Raw genomic sequence first — 6009 nt, forward strand, 5'->3', positions numbered from 1 at the left:
ACGGAAATCCTATCTTTCTCAACCCACTCAACCCACTTAATTAAAAAAAATATATATACAAAATAATCAAGGTAAAATCTTAATTAGCAATAGAGTTACCGCGGGTACCACTCCCTCTTCGACGAGTTGTTTAATTGGTTTCACGAACCCATTTCATCCTCTCTCTCTCTACTTTCTCTCTGTCATTTTCTCTTGTACCATATGTTTTAAGACTTTTACCTTAGTTGTTTAGTATTTTTTTTAATTGAGTGGGTTGAGTGGGTTGAAAAAGATAGGATTTCCGTGTGTTGTGGGTTCGAAAAGATGAATAAAAATCAAAGAGAAAAGCTGATGTGGCAGTGGGTTCAATGGGTTCGGTGGGTTCAATGGAACGACTCCCTCCTCCCTAACAGAGCATCATGTTTCAAACCCAAGTGTCTGCATCGAAGCGTGAGGTGAGAAAACTTCCAAAGCAATACGGCCAACATCCTATCCTAGGTTCTTTGAAAATCATTTAAAATTTTCACAACTTAAAGCGAATTCACAGTTAAAGAAAGAGTGTGTGTGCAGAGTTATCAGATTCAAAGCCGAAAGAGTAAAGTATGATGGATCAACTTATGAGGATAAGACAGAAGCAAACCAGATGAAAGCTGAATTATAATAAAAATAAAGTCATTAATTAAACAAATTCAAACCCCTTACTCATTCCTAATTTACAACCTTTTTGTAGTTTATATTTTGGAATAATGATCCAGATTGTTGGAACTGATAGTGTTAGAGAGCAGGTTCTCTGCCAATGACTAGTGGTGTACATTTGATACTTCTAATTACAGCGTTCCACAAACAAAAATTTAGGGCTAGAAAAGAGAAGGATGCCACCACTATCCACAATCGTCGCTTGGTGTCTCTCGATTGCTTTCATTGAATGGAGTGAGAAAGGAAGAAGATGGGTCATTTGGCAAATATTAGGGAAAGAGAAACCGAATTCACGGTTAAACGCCATGTGTCCATTGCCCTCCCCCAACTTCATGGCCACTTCCTCTGCGCCAAAAGCTCTCAATCTCCCCTATCACATACTCACTCACACACGCACAAATTCCTCGCCTTCCATATTCAACTAATTTGATTTGTGGAAAAATTTTCTCCATGTTTGAACGTTCTTCCTCTACTTCTTTAGGCACAGACTGATTAAGATCTATTATTTTAGCGATAAGAACGAGAGGGATGCCAGCAGGGATTTTGGTGATAAGAAGCATTAGGGGAAAGATTTGAGTTTGAAACCGTATAGATATCTCACCCTATTTGTTACATTTGTTTCATACACTTCATACCATGCATCGAGAAAACCTAGTAGCATTGTAAAAGCGTGTTGGATCCTCCTCGCCATGGCAATCACTCCAACTCCAATACTAACGTTCCCCCGTGGCCATGGCCGATGGGAGACTTTTTCATCCCCAAAATGAATGTTATTTTTGGATAATGGATGGGATCCATTTAACGGTAAATATGACACTTCAAAATAAGGGGAAATAGAGGTTGCATTTCTAGCAATTTATTCATTAGGGATGTATGTTGCTGGTCATTTAGGATATACTTTGGATCTTCGATTGTTCTTGACAACTGGGATGATCGGGAGTGGAATCTTTGTGGCATTAATCAGGATGGGTTACTTTTGGGATGTTCATCATTTTTGGTATTTTTTGGGGATGCAAATGGTTGCCGAATTGTTTCAAGCCACTGGTTGGCCATTGGTGGTGGCAGTGATCGGTAATTGGTTTGGTAAAAGGCTTAGGGGATTGATAATGGGTATTTGGAATGCTCATACATCTGTGGGCAATATCAGCGGTTCTCTTCTTGCGGCCAGTGTTTTAGATTATGGTTGGGGGTGGTGCTTTATTCTTCTGGCAGCTTTTATCGTGGCAGCCAGAGTCATGGTGTTTTTGTTCTTGGCTGCTTATCCAGAAGATGTAGGTTTACTGGATCCAAGTGACTCTTCTCCAAATGCGAGAGGATCGATTCATGATGATAATATGATATAGGAAGAGGGTACATCAATTGATGAGGAGGCCCCTGTTCTTCACATTCATTCTGTTAATCGAAGAGGCGTCGGTTATATTGGAGCTTGTTTCATCCCCGGAGTCATTCCGTTTTTATTATGCCTTTTCTTCTCAAAACTTTTTGCATACACGGTACTTTCTGCATGCTTTTTTTGCAAAGTACAAAACTAGCACCCCACTTTCAATTATTTTTCTTATCAAGGCATTATAGTTCTAGCATCATACTTTCATTTTTGGCTAATTAGGACATTATATTACTAAAATTTGCTTAATTTGTATTTTACCAACATTGCTATAATTGAATAGATTTATCAAGCTACAATTTTGAAGTAAGATATTGTATGGAACAAATCAATACTTCTTCCATTTAGCCCTTGCACAAAATAGACATACAACTTACTGTGTTATGTTGGTTTAGTTAAAAAGTAACACCATTATAAAAAGATGTCATTTACAAATTTTCTTAGAATGTATATGAATTTTCTATGTAGCTAATGTAATTTAAAGTATAGTTTAATTTGTAAATCTATAATGCACAAATGGCGTGAAAAGATCTTATAAGGGCGGTAGAATGGAATTGCTATTTGTTGTTAGGCATTGTCTAGATGACATTTAAATTGACTGTTATGATTTGAAGTTGCATCAATAGTTTTTTGTGTGTGCATAAACTGATTATGCTTATGATAATTTCATTATTTAGGGTCAAAATAATCAAATTCATAAAAATTAGACAATTGTAGTTGCAGTAAACTGATTATTGATATAAATATGAAATTACTAAATAGCTCTAGCTTTATATAATTGATTATCTGACAGCGTTAGATAGGCTTTTTAAGTTGTTTTCTTGGTGATCACAGTTAGAAGGGGCATTTATATCTTTTGTAATAACAAGAGATCAAGAGCCGGTGAATGTCCCGACTTTTTCCACCTTTTTGGATGGGACAAAAAGTTGCAATTTTTGTTCCCAATGACATTGGTTCAGGTCAGTCTTGTGAGTTGATACACACCAAACATAGTACAATCTGCATGGAGTTATTATTATAATTCTTTGATGATGATCAATTTTCAAAGTTTGCACATAACTACAGCTTTTCGTTATGTATTTACCTCTTTTGGGTTCATTTTAACTATTTAAAATCACCCTTTGAGGTTGTAGAGATCGGTGGAGAGTGTTTATCAGTAAAATCGGCCGGAAACATGTCCAATTTAATCAATGTCAGGGGAATCTTCGGTGGAATTTTAGTTGGATATATTTCTGATAGACTCAAGGCGCGTCCACCACTGCCGCAACTTTTATGTATGCCGCCATCCCAACAATGCTTCTATATAGAACTTATGGAAACATCTCGAGTACCATGAAAATTATCCTGGTGATAATTACGGGCCTATTTATAAACGTGCCTTATTCCTTGATCACCACCGCGATTTCAACCGATCTCGGGACACATAGTTCTTTGAACAGCGATTCATGGGCCTTGGCAACCGTGACCGCTATTATTGATGGCACCGGTTCTATCGGGGCGACTTTGACTGGATTTCTTTCTACAAAATGGTAGGATGCGGTATTCGCGATGTTGATGATTGGTGCCTAAAGAAATTTGGGTTCGACTACCAATTCAGGATTAGGTTGGATTTCCCAAAAACATTTGACTTCTGGTGTTAGGCGTTTTCTTCCCAGAATGTATTCGGAGAGAGGGGAAAATTTTGTAACCTGGTTAGCCTAAGGGATTGCATGATTAATAATGTTGTGGTATTTGTTGGTAGTAAATTGTTAGGGTTTGGTTTGGGGCGAAGTCTGAGAGGGATCAAGTTGCGATCGGTAAACCAACAGATCTAGACGACGAAGATTTGCACGCGATTGTTTCAACCAAATCATGGGTAGAAATTGGAGGGATGGTTGTTTGGATTCATTTTTGAAATATAAGAGTTTAGGTTTTGTATGAATTAAATGTGTTGGTGGTGTGAAATATGTGATATAGAGTATTGTTAGGTCCAAAAGGTGTTGCGTCTTGGGCTCGGTAGTTAGTCCATTTAGACTCCGGTATGGGCCTGTCCATCCGAGAGTTATTTTATAGGGTTTTGTATTTATAGGTGCTTGCATGTATCCTAGTACGTAACGTTTTTTTTGGAGCAGATTTAACCTTTGATCTTTTGTAACCCTAAATAGCCTCTACAGCGGAAGTTCTTAGTCGAGCTCTGCTGAGGCCTGAATCTATTAAAGCATTCGACATATTTTGATTCATTCTTGTGTTTGATCTTTCTGTTAGTATTTTTCTGATTAACGTGTTTGAAGATCTAAATGATCAAAGAGTTTTTCAACTTATCAATTGGTATCAGAGCAGGAGGCTGTGTAATTCATACACATCTCTTCTGTGAAAGAAGTGATTAGGGTTTATTCCGCATTTACTGATATTTATTGAGCCGTCATTCCATAATTGACGTATCTCATTATTTATTTGTTTTGCCCTAATATTACGTATTACAAGTCTGATCTTGTAGCAGGTTAAACGATCAAGCATGGATGATTCTCAATCCAATCCCATCAACATCTCAAACAGTATAGGATCTAAAACTAAGATTCCAATTCTTTACACTCAAGATTACGAGGTTTGGACGCATCACTTTGAAGACTACGTCATTGGATCTGAAGATAATGGGTGTCTGATATGGGAAGCCATTCTGTCTGGACCATTTGCTCATTCAGGAACATCCAGAATTATTAAAACTCAAAAGGAGTATAATGATTTGTTAAAAGATGTGAAAGATGTTGCTCAGGATGAAAAGGAGAAGTTTCAGTGCAACATCAAAGCATTGAGACTGATTCGATTCGCTCTTCAGTCTGACACGTTCAGATTGGTTAGTTCCTGTAGTACTGCTAAAGAAATCTGGGATTGGCTGCGAGAGTTGTATTCTACAGATGAAGATCTGGAGCACTCAATTCAGACCTTACTTCTGTCTGAATTTGGAGAGTTCAAGCAAAAGCCAGAGGAGTTGGTTACACAAACATTCGATCGGTTTAATCATCTTCTTAGTAAGATGATCAAACATGAAATTGAAAGAAAGCTGATCGAACAGAAGGTTACCTTTTTAAATGGTCTAAAATCTGAATGGCGGGCGGTCGTATCAACGGTTAAAGCACATGAACATTTTAAATCTTATTCACTGGCGAAACTAGTGGGAATTCTGAAATCCCAGGAAAAGACGGTGTTGCAAGAGAAGAGTATGGTCTCAAACTTGGGGTCCTTGGCCCTTCTGTCTAAAAGTAAGAATGCAGTAGAAGACGAAGATCTAAACCTGGGGGACTATGATCTAACTTCAGAAGATTATGCTATGATGGTGTCCAATCCCAAAAGGTTCATCAAGAAGAAGTTTCCTACCAATAAGAACCGAAATTGGCAGGGAAGCTACAGTTCTGAAAAGTGAGGGAGGAGCCGAAGACTGAAGAACCAAAGAAAGAGGCGAAGGTGGAAGCGGATTTTGGTGTCAGTTGTTATTATTGTGGAAGAAAGAATCATTACGCCAAATATTGTGTTTTGAAGAAAATGACAGAGAAAGATGAGGAGAAAGATGAAGAGGCAATTCTTATGAAAAAGTTGGAGGAGATTAAAAGGAAGAAAGCTGCTACTAATCCTTCTATGAATGCTCTTATTGTATAGGGTTCAGCAGAGGATGACGAGTTCGGTGGCGTACAGGTGTGGTCGACCGACTCAGAAGATGATGAGGTGAGAAAGCCTTCTCATGGAAAGGCTTATGTCGCAAGAGGTGGTAAAAGCAGTGGAAAATGTCTGATGGTGACTGACGTATCTCAGATGAGGGGATATAATACTGATGTTGGAAATGAAGAGGCCAAGGAGCGAGAGGACTTATGCTTCACAGCAAAACCTTTAAGTGTGCAGATCAGTGAACTTGATGAACTGATCAAGAAGGTACAATCTCTTTTTATTTCATTCAAAATTCCACAGAAATCATATGA

At 38.1% G+C, this 6009-nt stretch overlaps 1 pseudogene; it reads left to right on the top strand.

Moving 5' to 3' along the window:
* The first annotated feature begins 851 nt into the window (after positions 1-851).
* Positions 852-4063, top strand: LOC145068053 (putative glycerol-3-phosphate transporter 4 pseudogene; annotated as a pseudogene).
* Positions 4064-6009: the final 1946 nt, after the last annotated feature.

The sequence above is a fragment of the Lactuca serriola genome, chromosome 8 (genome assembly GCF_051521515.1).
Source record: "Lactuca serriola cultivar US96UC23 chromosome 8, Lser_US96UC23_V15, whole genome shotgun sequence".
NCBI lineage: Eukaryota > Viridiplantae > Streptophyta > Magnoliopsida > Asterales > Asteraceae > Lactuca > Lactuca serriola.